At 45.1% G+C, this 19,794-nt stretch overlaps 2 long non-coding RNA genes across 2 annotated transcripts; both read right to left on the reverse strand.

The window, feature by feature from the left end:
* Window positions 1–2,995: 2,995 nt before the first annotated feature.
* Window positions 2,996–3,959, reverse strand: LOC113016567 (uncharacterized). Its single transcript, XR_013905275.1, has 3 exons — window positions 3,391–3,959; window positions 3,166–3,299; window positions 2,996–3,060 (listed from the first exon to the last, which is right to left on the reverse strand). It is a non-coding gene; the product is annotated as an uncharacterized LOC113016567 (long non-coding RNA).
* Window positions 3,960–15,648: 11,689 nt separating this feature from the next.
* Window positions 15,649–19,593, reverse strand: LOC145424256 (uncharacterized). Its single transcript, XR_013905276.1, has 2 exons — window positions 17,380–19,593; window positions 15,649–15,951 (listed from the first exon to the last, which is right to left on the reverse strand). It is a non-coding gene; the product is annotated as an uncharacterized LOC145424256 (long non-coding RNA).
* Between the last annotated feature and the right edge of the window lie 201 nt (window positions 19,594–19,794).

Genomic DNA, 19,794 nt, shown 5'->3' on the forward strand with positions numbered 1-19,794 from the left:
GCCAAAGTGGTTTCACAGGCTTTGAGTTTCTCTGTGAGTTTCTCACAGCAACCAACTTGTCGCATATAGACGCTCACAAAGGCTCACACTTAAAGAACTAGGTAAGCATGGATTAATCTTGTGAAGGGAGGCAACCTTATCCTAATCTTTAGCTTCTGACAGGCTGACACGAGAACCTTACGTAGATGCACAGACGTGCGAGTCGCAAGTTGCTCATGTTGAGTTTTGTGTCGCCCTTCTCGTACGTGACATTAACTTCTGCTGTCCTGCTGTTTGGTTTGGTTTAGGAAAATGTTGTGGTTGGCTCACAACACCCCTCCTTTACAATATTAACTCTGCACACGATACTACAGAGTTAATCGTGTGCAGAGTTTAATGCCTTAAACAAAGGTGCATATGTGACGACTGTGAGAGGAGGATCGCTACTTAGGGTCAGAGGTCAGTTACAGTTACATAAACCACTTGTACACAACGTTTCTGTATATCTGGCTTCCTGACAGCAAAGCTTACTTTTAGACTAGGACTACAGTCAGACTGAGGAAAATGGTGGAAAGCACACGTGCAGTGAACTTGTTGCCTTGGCTGCTTTGAAGATCTGTGAAAACTTGCAGTCAGCTGACTGGACGGGGATTAAAAAATGGAAATAAAACAGAGTCAGTCTGGTGCACACGAAGAAGGAAATGGTTTAGTGGTCGACAGCTTTGACAAGTGGAGATATGAGCATTACTTTGGTTTTAGTGCATGAAAGGACAAAAGTACAATGGTGAAATTAATAAGCAGCCATGCTATGCTGCTAACGCAACTTTACAAGCGTCCACACAAACTGCACGCTAACGCAAAGGCCGGTTTATGGAGTAACGTCAAACGAAATGTAACGAGTAGTGCAGCAAACGATTCTCTGCGCTGAGTAATCGAGAAACATCCTGCGTTAACAACCCCAGCACTGGTTGTAAGGTGGCTGACGTCCTGCACAAGTATGCTCATTTTTATGGACTTACATCCGTGATAAACATGTTTGTAACCGTGCACGCGCTGCAGCTCCATAATAGACGTGTTCTGAGTGTCACTTTGTCTGTGGCACATGTGAAAACAATGAAGCGTTTTTAGTCAGTCGAACAATAAATCCTACGCGACTTCATAGATTTGGGTGTCGTGTTTCAAAGAATCGTCACTCTCTCATCTCACGAGAAGGTTGAGGCTCGGAGCGGTGACTTGCAGGTTTGATGTTACGTAGCAGCGAGCTGACCGCTGGCGTCGTTTGTTTCCATGAGGCCCGAGGAACGGAAGGAGCTAAAGCTTTGTAGAACAGATGTTCCTGCTCAGCTTTAAACCAAATTACCCAGCCGCGCTCGCAGCCATGGGCCAGAACCACACAGACGCTGATTGAATGGCGAAGGGGGCAAGAAAAGTAGATCAGGCTCAATAAAGCAGCCACATCATGAAATCTGGTCAGCCTTTGAGGGAAGATAAAAGGGATATTGACATTGCTATGGAGACTAAGAGGAGAGCTGGCGGCTTCGGTCTGGGTGCCTGAGACTTCCTGTGTGTTTTCATGTTTTTCATTTTGAAGCAGCCGTTTTAACTCGCTTTAATTCAGACGGAAAGTTGAACCTGGACTGATGTGAAATGTAAAAAGCCTGGAAGTTGTAACAGAAGATGAGCTAAAATGTAAACTGTTGTTTTTACAGCATGTTATTTATTAAGTCAACTTTACATTTAAATTGTGTTTCCTGAGACGGCGAAATCAAGAATCTCTCCTCTGTTTAAAAGCTCGGTACTGTTTAAAAATGATTACTGACGACGTTTGTATTCACAACCTAAACACAGCGTTGAATCACTAAAGGTGGATTCATTCACAGGCCTCGGTGAGCACTAACACATCTCTGCTTCAGGCGTGCGACTCATGGCTCCACCACAGGAATAACATTTCTGACCCTCTGACTGAATCAGCAGACACGTTCGTGTGACTTCTGGCACTCGCTACGCCGTCACGACGATGGAAAATGTTGCGTGGGACAGATGTGGCTCAAATGTCAGGACACACCTGACATCTGGACCACATAAGGTGAAGCTGTGGTTTATGTGACACAGCTACACTCACCCCGAGTCCAGCCCATGAGTCAAGGCCATATGTGGCTCTTAAGCGAGCAGCAGATGTGGTCTGCTTTCGGCCCGTTGCTTTCTGGGAGCTGTGAGTGGTGGAGGTGCGTTGTGGGTTAATGCTGGCATGGCAATTTGATGAGGAAGAAGAACGAGTGGGAGACTCAGCAGCGTAAGATTAAGGCCGGGTGTCAACAAAAATAATATCTGTGCTGAAGTGGCAAAAAGTTCCTCCAACAACCGCTTGAGGCTGAAAGGAAACTCAAATGTCTTACAGCCTGATACAAGACCAGCTATATTTTTTATGATCTACACTTTTAAGCTTTAAAGGCATGCATTACTGAGGGAAGGCCTGCTTTGACTGACAGGTCGACGCTGACACAGGAGGCTGGAGCCAGAGGCATTATCACCGTGTTTGTGGTGTCGGTGCTTTGCTGTGCTGAAGCCCATACTGCACTTTTTATGCTTGTGTTATATTTGTACGTTACTCAGGACTAAGTAGCAGATATCCATGTGATGCTATCATCAGCTAATAACTTAAAAATTCGCCATCTTGCTAGAATTTGGTCACTTTTCTCTCTATAAAACCCAACGTGGTTAAAATGCTCAGAAGCATCAGCGTGACTATGATATCTTTCATATTCACAGTCATTCAGAAATAACTTTGATCCAAACATTGTGCGTCTTTTTTATTTTCTTTGTTTTAAAAACTCTGTAATTATCTTCCATTAACCTCTTCTTGTCATCCGTTAGGCTTAGGTCTCGCCTCGTCTCCTTCCCGATTGCCGCTATTGTCTTCGTCTTTGTTCTTTCCTGCTGCAACATGCTTTTTGTACCCGGGGATAAGCGATGTTATCTTTTGACACTGAATAGAAATAAAGCAATGCCAGAATTCTTTCTCAGGCTCATTTAAACTTTATTGCATTCAGTCAGTGCTGGGTTTGTGCTGGAACGAAACACCTGCAACATCAGAATAAATCATGCATTAAATGAACATGCTGACATTTAGAAGAATGCACTTCATGCACCATTTCTACTCAACACTTTGTTCAATTGAACACTTACACAAATCATAGCCAACTTGTCAGTGGTACCACCGGGCTGAAACAATGCCCTGAAGTCGGCATCACCGATAGAGAGAAACCCCTCTCTAACCTTTTCACTGGGTAATCTCCTCCAGGTCTGAATGGAACATTTATCTGCAGAAATTTCAAGTAATGGAAACATAATTTTATGGCGGCAGCCAGGATCAGTGGAGGTGCCGGATAAGAGCAAATTCATCATGCTTACTGATGAGCTTCCACTTTCCTCTGGATATGAAATTTTCAAGCACTTTTCCTTTTGTGGCTCCAAGTTGCACACACTCCCATTCGCTCACAATGTGGGGCTGCTGGTTGAAATCCATTACACAGACATAGCAGACATTTCACTGGGATTAGCTCACAATGAGCCCTAGTCTCAGTCTGGCCTTTGACGGCACAGACAGAGAGACGACACAGGTGAAGCTCGAGGGGCGTGTCTGCAGGCGTCTCAGGAGGAGAATGCAGGAGAAAGATGAAGGTTGAACAGAACAACAGGACTGGGTTCATTAGCATGTACGAGTATTCACAAACACCAACCCATCGGCTCATGAAACATTTACACGTCGACGAAGGAAAGCACAGTCGTCTAAGTCGGGACGCACTTCCACGGAGACGTCAAGCTTCAGTCTGACAGGTTCGGGGACTCTGGTTTGGATTTCATCACCGCCTTTGACTCGAGGCGAGCATCACGTCAGTTTGACACAGCAACCAACAACAGCTGAATCTCGGTCTCGCTGCTGTCGCTCGAAGCTGTCGCATGTCTGTAGGCTCCACTCCTGTTCCTGCTGAACTGAGCCAGTTTTCAGGTATAACACTGATACCAGTTCAGTAGGCACAGGAGGGCAAAGCCCAGAAACAACTGAGTGCTGCAGCTTATTTTTGCTCACATCATAGCAGCACGCAGCGTTAGAACAGCAGCACCAAGTTCGGGGTGAATTACGCAGCAATAGGCAAATTTACTGCAGTCACGCAGCTCACAGTGAGCAGCAGGAGAATTTGTGATCACTTAAGACACTTTTATTTCAGGAAAAAAGGGTTTTACTTCTTAGTTTGCACTGGTGTTAATTTGCTAAAAATCCACCCAAGAAAAATTAAGCGACAGCTCAGACCAACATGAAATCAATCAGCTAGTTTATCGTAGGAAAAGCTGGGAGACTTTCAGCTAAGGGTGATAAAGTGTGGGAAGGTTAGTGCTAAACACTGGCACTGACGTCCTAAGCTACCTCAGTTGGACGTGAAGTGGCACGCCCAGGTACAGTTGACATTTAGCACCACATTCCTAATCCAGATGCAATCTGAGGCATTTGCAAGAACACATTAAACCTGGGTCACATGGCCTCGCTCAAACAATTTCAAATATATTTGGCATGCACCATGATTCTTGCCAGATGTTAGAGGTAAGAAGACAGTTGTTGCTGCAGGCAAATGAAGAAACAGTACAGCTTGTCTCACCTCTGGACCATATTGCACAAGCACGCTGCCTTTGGTCCACAGAAGCAGGTGAGCCCACATTAGAGCCGTGAGCCGAGCTTCTCCCTTTCCCACCTAATCTCTCCCCCCTTCTCCTCCCTCCTTCTTTCCTCATATCCGAGATCATCAGGTTCTTTCCATTCAGCGGAACAAATCCCCCAACGTCGAATCCACTATTTCACCTCAGGCACTGAACTTAGCCACTGTGAACAACACATAGCAGGGATCAATGCTCACCAATTAGCTAAGCTCTGTGCCTTTAGCAAGTGGGTGGCAGGCTTTCGAGGGACCAGAGCCTCACGCAGACCTTTACGTGACTGCTCACCGGTAAAGTTGGTGGCTTTAGCGCCTGCGGTGCTTCGGATGTTGAGGTTCGCTTTTGTGTTTCGGAGCGTGCTGCCGGTGTAGGATCAGGGCCGCTTCCCTGTGTGTTTAAATCTAAAATCCGAGAGCTGAAACGTGAGCTGACTCCAAAAGTTAGTTCTATCACGTAAAGCTGCACGGCCCTCACGTGCATTTACATCAACTTCCTGTCGTATTTGAAAGACGAGACGTGTGAAGAGTTTGAATTTCAGACAGCTGCACGTTTAACGGCAGCCTCGTGAGCGTTTCGACACTTTCTGTGCTATGTCACAGCTCTCCTTGTGAGAAGTCTGCTGAGAGTTGATCGCCGTATCTAACTTCACCCATATTTGACTCCATAGCAACATCCAGCATCAGAAATCAACTGAATCCAATCAGAGCAGCTAGGACGGCTACACAAAAGCAACCCGCGATGGAAACAGTGCGGTGGGTCACCAGCTGAGCTGTGAAGGAGTGGAAATCCCTGGCAATGTGATTTTTGTTTCTCTTTGTGCATCAAATCACGGTGCCAGGAACCCTCCCCACCACAGCCGAGATAGAGAGGCTGCATCCGCCCTCCCCTGCCCTTTGTAAGGTTACGTCCTCGTGGGCTCCAGATGCCTTTTTCCCACAGCAGCTGTGAAGCACCTGTGACCTAAAAGAAAGGTGGAGAAAGGGAAAAAGAAGATTTGAGATACTCCTGGGGAATAAAAGCTGTATATCAGAGCTTGAACTGATCTGATAATCTGTGATTCGCTTCATCTCGCTTTTGTAACCCTGGAGTGACAGATGATGCAGCTTATCTGTGACAAAGAAATAAAGATTACATTTGCGGGGTGAGAGGAATGACTCTGCAGACTTTCTGCTGCACAGATCAGCAGGAAGCAGCAGATGTGGAGACTAGTCGGAACATGCAGAGCCAGCTACCTGGTCAGTTTGTTTAAAGGAACTGGAGGGCAAAAATAAAACATCGCTTGTTTGAAATGGCAAAGGCAGCGCAGAGCGTTTGGTCCTCCTGGAGTCAGTATACACACCGTGAAATGTCAGCTCAGGATAACAGGCACCAGAAGGAAATCTGCTCCTTTTTAAACAGAACAACAACAAGTACAGCAAAGGGACTCGGTTCTGCTTTGTGTCCAATTAAACTGGAGGGTTTGGTCCCCCCCCCCCCCCCCAAGTGCAGATTACGAGACAAAGGAGAAGAAAAAAGTTTTTTTGTCTTGTTTTTTTAACATTTTTTTTATTATTCTTGCAAAATGATAACGTCACCGTGTATTATTATCCTTTGTTGTTCTTGTTTATGCTGTTTTTCAGGGAAAATTCCAGGCCCACCCTGGTGGGGAAGAAATAATGACAGGATTGTTGAGCAGCACTGAGGGGGAGGTTAGGGCAGAGTCTCAACAGTTTCGCCTTTATTGCTTTTCGTACGTCGCCGCCGTCTCCTCTCCCTCAGTTTTAGAGCCGAAACCATGGAGACTTTTCTCCATCATGCTAATCCAGATCAGATGAGCGATATAACCCAATTGTCTCATGCTCATTCCCTTTGTTAGCTGGATGAGAAGCTTGAAGCCACTCCTCGTGTCTGATCGTTAACTCTCAGGCTAAAGAAAGCAGCGAGTTCACGGAGAGGCATTTCTAAGCCTCGCTGATTAACGTGTTATGGCTGGTTTGTTAAATCTCACTTTTACGGTCAGACTACATCTTGGCAACTTCTTGGAGTACCTGGTGGGTGAAAGGGTGAGCCACAAAAAGAAAAATAGTCCAACACAGGTACATAAAAGACACTTGCTGTGCCTCAAATTGTGTACCATTATGTGCGCACACTGCAAGCACAGCTGCACAAAGGTCACCACAAGAACCTGTGTGGTTTACCCGTAACGATCCAAAGCCTGAGTGTGGAACAGTGCACACTTCACACCTTCAACAGTTGCCGTCCAATTAATTTTCTCAGGGAGAAAATTCTTGGAAATTTCTCCCTCACAGTAGGCGGACTGTTGAGGGACTGCTGGGTTTTTTAAACGCAGGTTTTCTTTTACCCAGTGATGACAAATGATGATAGCACCACGCCAACCACTTTCTCCCACCACAGGGACACGACACGATAGGTTAACGCAGCTGATGAAAAGAGATTGTTTAACCAGGAGTTTCACTTCCTGGTTAAATGGATGTTTAAGTAAAAGCAGGTAAGCAGAACTCGAATGTGAAATGGAGACAAAAAGCTGAAGAAGTAAGAAACAGAGTAAAACTTACCAATAAAGTGACTGATCAGACCAAAAGAGACACGCGGGGGAAAGAAACACTAACAAATTAAGTAATTCGTTACTCTGAAATAACTAAATAAACAAGCGATGAGTCAAAAGAAATAAAAAAGTAAATCATTACAGTCTCTAATTCTTCCTTCACTCAAAAGTGGAACATGTTTTACTCAATCCTGCTAGGCGACCCACCCAAACCCCAACCGCCTCCGGTAAACCAAGAAAAAAGTGTTACCAAAGTTACCAATCAAGGTGCTTTCAACTAATAAACACAAGTATTTTAAATGAAATCACATGCCACTGGTGCATGAGGTTACTGTTTGTTTGGCATGGAGTATGGAGACAAACTGTTCTGTGTAGAGGAGGCGGGGTCAGACACTCAGCAAGCTCTAAATCTTTGCAAAACACCCGCAGTCAGATGCTGCAATCGCCGTTTAGATAAGGGCACAAGCTGCAGTGTTTGATTGGAGATGATGATAACCTGCACTGCTGAGTACACATTGTGTAATATAAGTCTCAGTATGAAACACAATGAAAGCAGAATGAGAGACAGAGCCTCGGACACTTTCTCTACATTTAAGATCAGGCACGCCATCACAGGCTCAGGCTGCGGAGTGATTCCCATGATGCACTGCGTTTCTTCACTCTGCGTTCATACGTCACCACTGTATTTAATCAGTTATAATTATTCAACTTTACCCGAAACTGGTCGCAGCAGATGGCCCCGCCCCTCCCTGAGCCTGGTTTTGCTGGAGGTTTCTTCCTGTTAAAAGGGAGTTTTTCCTTCCCACTGTCGCCAAAGTGCTGCTCATAGGAGGGGGGTGTGATTGTTGGGGTTTCTTCCTGATATTGTAGGCTCTTTATGTTAGAATATAAAGCACCTTCAGGTGAGTTTTGTGAGTTTGTGCTACATAAATAAATAAATAAATAAATGATGAGCCCACAGGCAGGGCTGGACTGGGACAAAAGATCAGCCCGAGCATTTTGACTAGTGACCAGCCCACCATGGTATTAAAGCCATAAAGCCTTTATAATAAACTTAAACCTACACCATCCTCCCTATTCTGGTATTCTAAACAGTACTTAGCAAAACTATAAAACAACCTAATTTATAATTACATATACCTCACTAATAGGGTTGCCAACTCCCAGCAAAAAAAGAAAAGAAAAAAAATAGGGAACCACTCCCCCACCTCTGCCTCGAGATGCTTAACTGACAAAAATGTTTTTAATTTAACGCACTTATAAAACAAATGCAAAGAAATCGATTATTTTTCTCCAGCAATTAAATAGATTCAACATCTTTCTTCAGCAGAATCGCAGCCTGCACAGATGGTACGTTCCCAAAGGAAAGAATACTATAACTTACTAGGATATATACTAGACTTAATATTTACTGAATACACTCGGTAAATTTTTCATTTTACATCAGATAAAAACTTTGTTTGTAAGATTCAGATAATTATTTAACAAAAGCTAGACATTTTAAATGAGAATAAGAAAGTATTTCTTTGTGCCCCCCTCTCCCTGTTAATGCCCTACCTGCCCCCCCTGGCAACACTTTTTAGCACTTTGTACTTGTTTTAATGGCTCAGCCTAACCAGAGGTTAAAAATATCTGCGCCACAAGTCTCAGAATGACCCCACGGCTAACAAAAGACATTACAGGACCCCAAAGGCCTCTGTACACATTTTTAAAAATGGCCTGCGGAGCCCGAGTACACGCTGTGCAGCTAACGAAGGCGTGTCGAATCCTTCCAGACAGAGAAATATGTCTGCCCTGTCAGGCAGAGTTAACACTCTGCCCCTCCCTGCTAAGGAATCATGAATAAATATGTTTGTCGAGCTTGTGAGACGTTGAACATAAAGTTGTGCTTCACTGAACAGTAAAGTGGAATGAGGGATTGTCTTTCTGCACGTGCGTGCGCGCGCGCCGTTCATTTGCATGCATGAGCTGCAGCGCGTCTGTGTGTGTCTGTGTGTCTGCGTGCATCTGTGTGTGTCTGCGTGCATCTGTGTGTGTCTGCGTGCATCTGTGTGTGTCTGTGTGTGTCTGCGTGCATCTGTGTGTGTCTGTGTGTGTCTGTGTGTGTCTGCGTGCATCTGTGTGTGTCTGTGTGTGTCTGTGTGTGTCTGCGTGTGTCTGTGTGTGTCTGCGTGCATCTGTGTGAGAGAAAAGGAGAAAACAGTGAGTGCGAGTGAATGAAGGGAGTGGTCACGTCCTCTAACAAATGTGAGTCACAGTTTGTTTGCAGGGTGTGAAGCTCGAGTTGTGAGAATAGCTGTCGACGTTACTGTCAGCTTTAAATTACTGGTGATATATTTTCTGACAAGCGGGCCGAATCACAGGGTGGCACGCGGAAGTTAGACGCGATAATGGTGAAAATAAAATGTCACCTCAAAAATAATCATTAGAAGGTGCTCAAAAACAGCTGCTTTCCATCGTCGTTGTTGTGTAAATGTGATGCCTCCACGTTGTGTGAGTGTCCACAAACATAATTCACAGCCTCAAGGAGCTTCTCGTTGTGCGTGAGGCTGGAGGTGTGAACCAGTCACCGCATTTAGAAAGCGCAAGGTGTGCACTCTCAGCCGAACAAACTGACCTCATTCACGCAGTTTAGACGATCTGCTTGTTGGGCGAAAGGCTGAAGGAGGCAACGCTGAGCTCGAGAGCCAGGTGAGGACACACACACACACAACCCCGTTCAGCTATCTTAGTGAGGACCTTCATTGACATAATGCTTCCCCTAACCCTACCCTAACCATTAAAAATGAATGCCTAACCATAACCATAACCAAATTGTAACCCTGACACTAAAACCACATTTTGAGCCTCAAAAAGGCCTTTAAATGTCTCCAAATTTGTGAGGACCAGGTTGTGTGTCCTCACAAGTGACTGTTGGTCCTCACAAAGATAGCTAGACAGGAACACACACACACTTTATCTATAACATGACATGAAAAAATCCACAGCATCTGCTAAAAACAATCACTTTGTTGGGTAATTCTACTCTGTCGGTTGGCTTTGTTTTTGCAGGGGAGATGTCGTGATGCATGTGGTGACCAAAGGTGTAAGTTTCACACGTGAACGCTGAGCTGACGTCACCCAGCATCTCACACGCTGGTGCCGCTGTCATCTGTCAGCCTTCTCTTATAAAACGCAGACAAAGTGCTGAGAGCGAAACATGGAAACAAGAAAGAAAGAATCGTGTGAGAAAGTGCAGCGTTGGATATCGCTGTTTCTTTCAGCATAGTGGTGACTTTATTTATAATTAGACTTACATTTGCCCCTTTATTAGAAACGTTCTTCAGGTCCATATCGACATGGTTTGAAAAAGATTTCTTGATTCCATGTTTTGAATCTCTAATTCAACCACTTCTCTATTGAGATCTGGTGAATGTGGAGGGCGTTAGCGTGCACTGAACTCATGTCCTGTTCATGAATCCAGGTTAAAATGACCTGAGCCTTGTGAAAAGGCATGTTGTCCAGTAGAAGAAGGGATAAAGATGGTCAGCAACAATACTCAGGAAGGCTCCGGCATTTAAACAATGCTCACTTTTCACCATGAGACTCGAACTGCTGGAAAAAAGTTTTTAAAAGTGCCTGAAAATATCCCAGTGTGGTCTTCTGCTGCTGTAGCCCATCTGCTTCATGGCAGGACGTGTTTTGCGTTCAGTAATACTCTTCTTCGTGTCTTGGTTGTCACTTGTGGTTATTTGAGTTACTGTCGCCTTTCTTTGGCCTTGAAGCAGTCTGGACATTCTTCTGTCTCTGACTCCAGGAAGGTCTTTTTACCCAGAGAGCTACGACCGTCCTCCATGAACCCTCCAGACCTTAGTTTGGGGAAATCGCAGCAGCTCATCAAACACTCAAACCAGCCCGTCTGACACCAACGACTGTGCCACGTTCCAAGTCACTTTTTTCCCTCATTCTGACGCTCAGTCTACAAATTCCTGAGCTGCTGCCGTGTGATTGGCTGATTAGATATTTCTTAACAAGCAGCTGAACAGCTTTAAATTTTGACTGTCTGTCATTTCATTTTGCAAACAGCTTCAAACTGCCAGTTTCCTTATCGTGTAACCACTCGGTCACAAGTAGCATCTGCAACAATCCAGCACCATGTGGTGGACGACCAAGCAAATAAAATGCTGGACAGAAGGCCAGTAACTGACATTTTCTGAAAAGACTGCCTGCATGATCACCTTTACCGAGTACTCGGTGACTTCATTCTTCCTCTTAGAGCTTTTTTAATTCAGCCACACAACATGAACTGAGTGGGGTCGTTTTAGACCAGTCATGCAGTCGTGCACTTACAGTTTCTCCCAGGACTCTTCAATCTGTGCTCTCTACAGATTAACTAACCTTTGCATAAGTGTTGAAGGCATATTTTAGCAGCCCATCTGCAGACAGGCTTCCCAAGCATTGCTCAGGCTCTAATGGCTGCGGTGTGTTGGGATGCTTCATGTTACAAAGCTTTCTCTATACAAGCAAATAAAACAGATTGCATTAGAAACGTTTTGGTTTATGGATGCCATATAGTCAGGCTCAAGCTCCACCCTTGCTCTTTTTGATGCAGCAGTCTATAATGTGACTGTTGTCTCCACTAAGCTATGATTAAAGTGCGTGCTGTGTGCCCCCCCATCTAAAACTTGTGCAACTTTACAGAACTGACGACCACACCGAGCTCACTCAGTCACAGATTTCAGCTTCTTTTTTCGATTCCTCACACGACTTCACGTGTGAGCAACCAAGAGAAACGCTGCCATTGTCTTCAAGGAGTGACTTGACCTAAATATGTATCACTGTCAGCATATTGAAACGATGCCGCTGCTCCCGCCTTTCGACAACATTGAGACGAAGCTTTTCACCCTCTCCTTTCAAGTGTCGCTGTTTGGAACAAATACTTGTAATCTGACATGTTACACTTCCTTTCAAGTATGCCTCTGCTTTAGAGGTGTCGGTAACTTTCCTCGTTTTACTCAGGAACTGGTCAACGTCGCTGAGCAAAGCAGCTTCGGGCTGTGAAATCTTTCCAAAGGTTTTTTCCCGTCTTTAAAAGAAACGGTGTCATTTTTTGTGTACAAACAAGAGCCACATCCTGTGAACGCCTCTGAGGAAAGATCGCTGTTAATCTTGCGTTTCAACACCTATCGCAACTTGTCCTTCTCAGTAACCGCTGGCTTTTAGTCTCCACCACCATTATCTCCAACCCCTTTTTACATATAGGACACAGCTGACAGGTAACCCCCCCTCCGAGCTCAACCAATCTATCGTCTGTAGGTAACTAAAGACCCCACGGGCATTAAAAAGTCATTACCAGTGTTCGTTGGGTCTGGGCTTCATTATTTAGCTCATTAGATCACTCATTCTCAATAAACCAGCCCTCACATGTGACTGATGAAAGGAGCAGACATCAAGCTGGAGCTTTTTCACATGTCCCATTAACAATAATCCACTTTGCATAGCGTTAATGCAATTTGGCAGAGATGTAATTTCATGCAAAATCAATCACTACCGACATTTTCTTGGAAAAGCAACAAAAAAGGACAGAGACTAAACAGATTTGGGAGTTATACGTTAAAAAGTACCTGGTGCTAAAGCACATGAGTGCTGTCTTTAAAGAGGAGCTCACTCACCTCATAAGAACACAGCAGAAATGAAAAAGACAAAAGATCTGGTCCTCTGCTCTGAAAGGAACATGATCGATTATAATGCATGAACGGAAATGGCACGGCTGCATTAAAGCCTCTCTGAATCTGATAGTAGTGGCTATTTCAGCTATTAGCTAATAGCTGTGGCTGCACTGATAACATTTTGACTGGAAGGGAAAGACTCTCAGCAAGAACCTGAGAGGAGCTGAAGCCTGGGGGAGGCATCGGTGCAAACTGAGACAAAAAATGACGCACAAATGATGGCACAGTGTGGTGCTCGAGGAAGAAGAGAGGCCAGGTGACGCAGCACTCGGGGAGATAAACGCAGACATGGTGACATTAGATTGCCGGGTTCGTCTGAGGACGGCGGGATTTATCATCGCTGCAATTAATAAAGCTAACTCTAATAAAGCCTCTTACTGCTCCGAGCTAAACCACTCACTATTTTAATTTGTGCCACACCCTAGAAGTGGTCTCGCTGTACTTTTAGACAGCTCGAAGAATAAAATCCTGACCTAGCTGCTTGTGCGACTGCGAAGGAGGCTTGGGAGCGAGCCCCGACTGACTACTGAGATGCATCCGTCAGCATGGCGTGTGAGAAGGCCAGGAGGAGTTGGCGTGTTTGGATTGTGACCTCTGTAACCGACAAGCTCCCTCCCACTCCAAGCATGCGATCCCTCCACAAACCGAGGCCTGTTTTTCCACCACACATGGCTTCAATTGAAGGCTACTGCTGCCGCTGCTGCTGCGCCTGCAGCTCTGAAAAAAAAACAGCAGCAGCAGCAGCCAGGCATAGCACAACAAAACTGATTATGAAATCAGTGACCAGCAAACAAATGGAGCTGGCGCTGTCGCCAAGTCGTTGGGCAGAAGAGGAAATGGCTGAATTGATATTTTGAAAAGTCTTTGTCAGTTTGTGCACAAGCTTTTAAGGACGCGTGTGCGCGCTGATGTATCCGCGCCGATGTGTGCGCTTGTGTGCAAACAGGCCTGCATTTAAAGTCTCGCTCCAGCGCCAACAAGGCAAGCTGTTTACTACTTGGTTGGTCATAAAATGTAAATATGCATCAGTCGGAGTGCTATCAAAGGCTCCTTCATTTGGTTCCTGGCTAAGATGGCTTTGGATGTGCGCTGTAATTGCCTCGGTTCAGACAGAAATTCTCTGTGGTGGCGAACGGCTGCGCTGAAAGAGCTGAGGGAAACCATGCTGTCCTGTACGTTCTAAAATTCTGCAGTTGATCTGAGGGGAAGCAGCGGGCACACAAAGTGCAGGGAAACCATCAGAGAAGAGAGAAGGACCATGTGGCTGCACACACGGACACACACACATGTGCACAACAAACTACTGTGGAATCACACCAGAGTGCATTTGCAGGGGAAAACACACCACACGCACACACGCGTGTTCCCACTCCCACACAGACTCTATCAAACGACAACAAAATTAGCAGCTGAGCCCAAATAACAAACATCTGCTCATTGTTCAGGAGACAACGCCCATGTCAACATCTGCCTCGAGCAGGAATCTGAGCTGTTCGGCCTTTTTCGAGTTACAGCGTCGCCGTCTAAGACCTCAAAGGCAAGTCTGGCTACCAAGCGGCCACCTTTGTAACACCCCTGGGGAGTTACCAGCTAACCAGGCCAGGCCGATGTTCAAGTAAAGAGCAGGAACAACGGTAAAGCTGCATGCATAACACACACACAGACGCTTGTTTGAATGTAATAAAAATGGTTAAAAGGTCGGTGACTTGGCCTAATATAAGGTTATACAACGTTTAGCCTAGTTTTTGATGATTCACAGCAATAACTTCATTTTATGGCTCAATCCCAACAATCATCTCTGACGCGTCTCTGCGTCATCCCATCAGAGCACTTTAACAAATACTAATTCATGCTATGGATACATTAAGCCAAGAGTTGTCATTCAAGGCAATCGGACGGCGTTTACTTGATGCTTCTAGTGAAATATTTGGAACAATACAGCATAGAAATATGGTCCAAATGTTGCCAGGAGCCGTGGATCATTCAGACTTCTCTGTCCTTATTCTGGCAATGAGTCACAAACCGCGCTCAGAGGCAGAGACGAGAGGATAATGCGCTGATTGCATTTTTGTAAAAATCTCAGTCCCGATTATTTTGCATGTAATTTCAGTTCAAGTAGTTTCTCCTAATTTCCTGCTGCTCAAACGTTAAGTGAGCACTCACACATCTGCTCACACATCTGACTCCGATGAATGAAAATATTTACTGACACGTTTGTCTGTGGAGATGAAAGTCAGATAATGAGTTTGAAGGCCGGATTTAAAATCACACACATACAAATTATATGTATAGTATACAAACAGCTGTTAAAGGTGGCTGCTCAGAGTAAACATGGCCTAACATCACAAAGAGGCGATAACCTCAATATGGTAATCTCAGGGCACAGCTATGGCAGTGACGACAGAAGCCCCACCCCTTTATTGTTCACGATCTTTTGTTTCTGAGGTGCAACCAATCAGAAGAAAGTTGGCATAAAAGGAGGGCGGGTCTTAGAAAAAGAGGAGCTGAAACCTGTTTGAGTCGACAGACTTTACAAAAAAAGGACGCAAGAAGGAGAGGGCTGAAAAGTGAAGCCAAGGTGGGAACTGAGCGACCGCGTCGGTTTCAAAAAGCGTATAAAAGTCTGCAGACTTCAACTTTCCTGCTGGGTTTATGAGCTCAGTCGCTCATTTTGGGCAGAATGAATAAAACGTTGAGGTCATTTGGTCAGTTTTAGTCCTGCTTTAGAAAGTTTTATTCAGGGAACGTGCGCTGCCTTACAACGTCTGACTGACAAGTCATTAGCAAATGAGCGTGCGGTTTCATTGTCAGTCCCGCCCCTCGCTCGTCACATCTGGTTTCAAAACAACAAGATGATGATGATGGTGAAAACAATCTCAAGGCTCCAGAAACCAGCGGGTGACATCACGGTAGCTACGTCCATCTTTTCTAGCGGCTATGTCTGAGGAGGAGGAGGAACAGGGCCCAGAATAATCAGGATGACTCTGATGGTTTCCAAGAAATGATGAGCTGTGAATAAGAGCAGGTTCCCCTTTAAGTCCTTTAATTTAACCATGCGTCGCATGTAAAAATAAAACGTCTGCATCTTGATTGTGTCTGACCGGGTTTAGGTCACGCAGGCTTTAAGAGTTAACTCTTTTGCAACAACACAGCTGGCCTGATACATTTCCAACGTTTGGCTTTCATAAAGCAGATCGTGTTTCCGGGCGGAGGGGGTGAGAAATCTGTAATATCTGTAATATTTGGTGTGAGATCATTTTCCCAGACATTTCTATTTTTTAAGTGTTTTTTTTCTCCCAGATGTTCATTTATCCGGGTTGTTATATTCTGTTTCGTGCTGGGCAGGTGGCTCTGTGTTGCTCACTTGGTTTGGATAAATAGTCGCTGGTTTTATACTGGAGGGCTGATGAGAGCTGCGAGACTCAATTATACGCCTCAGCTGGGCAGGAAAACAAAACTAATGGCACAAAGTCACAAAAAGATGCTTACAGCTGCAGAGTCGGGTATTAATTCATGCTCCGATTAACGTTGCAAGTGCTCCATTAACTTTAAACTCTATTCATTTCTTTTCTATTAGCTCGATCAACCATAAAGAACTTAAGACAATATCGCACATATATACTGCAGAATTTAATTTAAATACTATACATTTCCATTTAAACAGCTTCTCTGAGCACGTTAGCCTTGCCCTTGTGTAACATGTCTCTTGCACATGGGAACAACTGACTGATTTAGCAGACCCAGATAAAGCCTTGGAGCAGGTTCAAATATTTGAACTATTTGTCCAAAAATGTTCTGTGCACTTGGCTTTAGGGATAGTTTATCAAATCAAACTCCTTCTCCAAATAGTGCTGAGATTATGGCGTTGTACAAAACCTCCCTCAGTCATGAGTTTTCTGAGAAAAAGTGCTGTTACAGCAGCCTGAAGTCATGCAGGTGTGTGTGTGTGTCTGCACGCAGGTATGTGTGAAATATCTGTTCTTCTCTTTGCAGGGATCAAAAATAAAACCCAGGTTTATTCAACTTTTATAAAAGCCTTTATTGATTTAGCATCATAAAATCCACAGTGTTGCGCTTTAAAGTAGCCTCGACTAAAGGGAGATGATAGTTTCCATTTAAGCCGAAACAAGCAGCCAGATTAAACCGCCCGTGTGAGATCTCTCCAGCTGAAAAACCAACTACTTGTTTGTCACACAGACAGATGCACCGTCTTCCCTAAAAGATCAAACCGTGGCAGGATAAACGCCGTAACATCACACCGATGGCTTTGATCAAACGTGTTATCTCGCGTTTGTGAAAAGTCAGCTGCCAAAGGAAGATGCATGGAAGGAAAAACACAAAGAGAGCACAACTAATATCATTTGGAAAAGGAGCACCGAAGTCACGGAAGGAAGACAAAAAGTGTGTGAGAGACAGAGAGGGGTGTTTGCCACTCACCATGCCCACAGGTCCGCTCTAGCTACATGGCAAGTCTGAGTCACCTCAGAGTTCAGATGAGGGTATGCACTAAGAGTTGACTCTTTGGGAAGGACCCCACTGACCGATTCCCCGGCTGACTAACTAACCCTCTGACTGGCTAATGACTGACTAGACAACTGCATCGCTGCCTGACCGACAGCCAGGCGGTGCCAGCGAGGTCCAGTCACTGCTCGGCGGTGAAATCCTCAGAGCTCGGCTCTCCCACTTGAGATCTCGCTCCCAAAGCTGTCCTGTCCTGTCATGTCCTCCTCTGTCCCCGAGCTCGATGGCCCAGCCAGGAGCAGCGAGAGTGGGGGAAATGAAGATCTCTCCTCGTTCCCACAGTCAGCCAGGAGAGGAGAGGAGATCGCTCTGTTCCCATAGAGGTCAGATGTGGAGTTAACACACCCGGCCAGCTGGTTGGTAACTGCTGCCTGCCTGCTACTGGAGTTGTCTCCCTCCCCCTCTCTCCCTCTGTCTCTCCTCCCTGCAAACCTGATAAATCACTCTGGAGACACAGCAAGAACAGCGAGCCACTCAGCCGCTCACACACACACACAGTCAGGAGTTACAGTAGAGAGAGACTTTCAACCATTGTCCCAGGAGATCCATATGAGAGTCTGGAGGCAGAGCTGCCAGATCTCCTCCTTCCTCCCCTCCCTCCCTGCCTCTCCTCTTACATTCCCCTCTCTAGTTTTTTTCTTTTTACAGCCTCCGCTGAGACGCTCTTATTGTGTGGCAATTGCATTAGCCTTTAGTGAGCGATGTATGGCTTTTAGTGTCTAATGCAATGTTGTGTCTCCCCTTCTTTATCTCTCTGCTTATCTTTCTCCCCCCTCTCTCTCCTTCTCCATCTCTCGCCCAAGTGTCTATCACTTTGACATGTACACGTATGCATAGACACCTCCTCTCCTTCCTTCTTTGCAGCCTTTCCTTCTTCCTCTGTGAGTTATCCCTTAAAGGGACACAGTCTTTCTTTCCTTCCTTTTTCCTCACACAGGTGCTTGGGTACTCTGAGGGAGTCCAGGTGCAGGATTATGTTTCTGGAAGCTGAGAGGCATCGATTGTGTTTCTCTGTTTGCCTTGCGATTGTCTCCAATGTTTACCCGCTATTACGGGACTAATGGTCTAATGTGCCTTTGCAGGAGATAAGTCTGTTGAATCAATGAAACAGCAATGGGCAGAAAAGCCATTTAACCACTTATGGTCGCAAACATTAAGAAGCAAATTTTCACAAATTCTAAAGGAAAGATCAGATGAGTTGTTCCCACTCATTTCACTCGATAATGGGACTATGCTAAGTCATTTTATTTAAAAATGAAGTCAATTACTGTGCTTTGATGGCATGCGTACAGTCTACAGTGTGAAAATGTGAGTTCTTTAGACCACGTTTTTAAAAAAATCCGTTATAGGCTGCTGCTTTGAAGCCAGATATGAAGATGCTTGAACGACAGGGTTTTGAGGCTTTGCAACTGAAATCAACTTGTTACACACACCTACACACCGGCCCAGCAACCACTGGTAGTGAGCAAGCGATGGGTTTGATGTCAGGCCTCTCCTCTTGCATACGGGGCTATTTCTTCTCTTGGGAATGGACCAGTTCATGTGTAGGGCCTTGAGCACTCAAAGATCTTTATGTAGCACGTCTTATACATGCATTTAAATAAGCACTTTCTATGTCTAATTGCGCGCTCTGAACGAACGCAACTAAAACGAACCTTTGCTGCACATCCAGGGATCAAACCACCAAATTTCAGATTAGTGGCCACATCCACAGGAGATGCCAACTTGCCTGCTAACTGCTCTCTGAGCGAATCTGTGCAAAGTGTGACTTAGACAGTCCTTCCCTTAGCTTTTAAAGTAATGCTTGTTTACCGCTGTAGGCGATGCCTCCATAGTGTAGTGGTTCCTGGTTTGAGTCCAGCTGCTTAGATATTACCACATTATTACGCTCTTGTTTCCACCTTGTTACCCAACTATTACCCCTTTATTATCAAGCTGTAATAGAAAGTGCTACCAGAGAAAACAAAGCTTTTCATTGGTTGAGAGGGAAAGATTTAACAACTAGCCAACTCTAAACCAAAGTTTACTTTATCCACCTAAATCAATGTGTAATGTGCAATTAATCTCCGATTTTGTAACTTAGAATCATGGAAAAAATGAACGACCTCCACTTATAGTCCAGGCATCTCTGTGTCCAACCCAGTAAATCACTCTGTCAGCTCAGCCGGCGGAGGGTCGGCAGTGTTTCATCAGCAGGCACGATGCAGCAGTTTGGGACGTGGCCTTTCAGTCTGACACCGCAGAGTGACAGGAGGCCCTGCAGATCTTGTAAGTAGAAAGTCACGACTTTTATCCCCAAAACAGTGAGTCCAAAACAACTTTCCTGTCCTT

The sequence above is a fragment of the Astatotilapia calliptera genome, chromosome 23 (genome assembly GCF_964374335.1).
Source record: "Astatotilapia calliptera chromosome 23, fAstCal68.1, whole genome shotgun sequence".
Lineage (NCBI taxonomy): Eukaryota > Metazoa > Chordata > Actinopteri > Cichliformes > Cichlidae > Astatotilapia > Astatotilapia calliptera.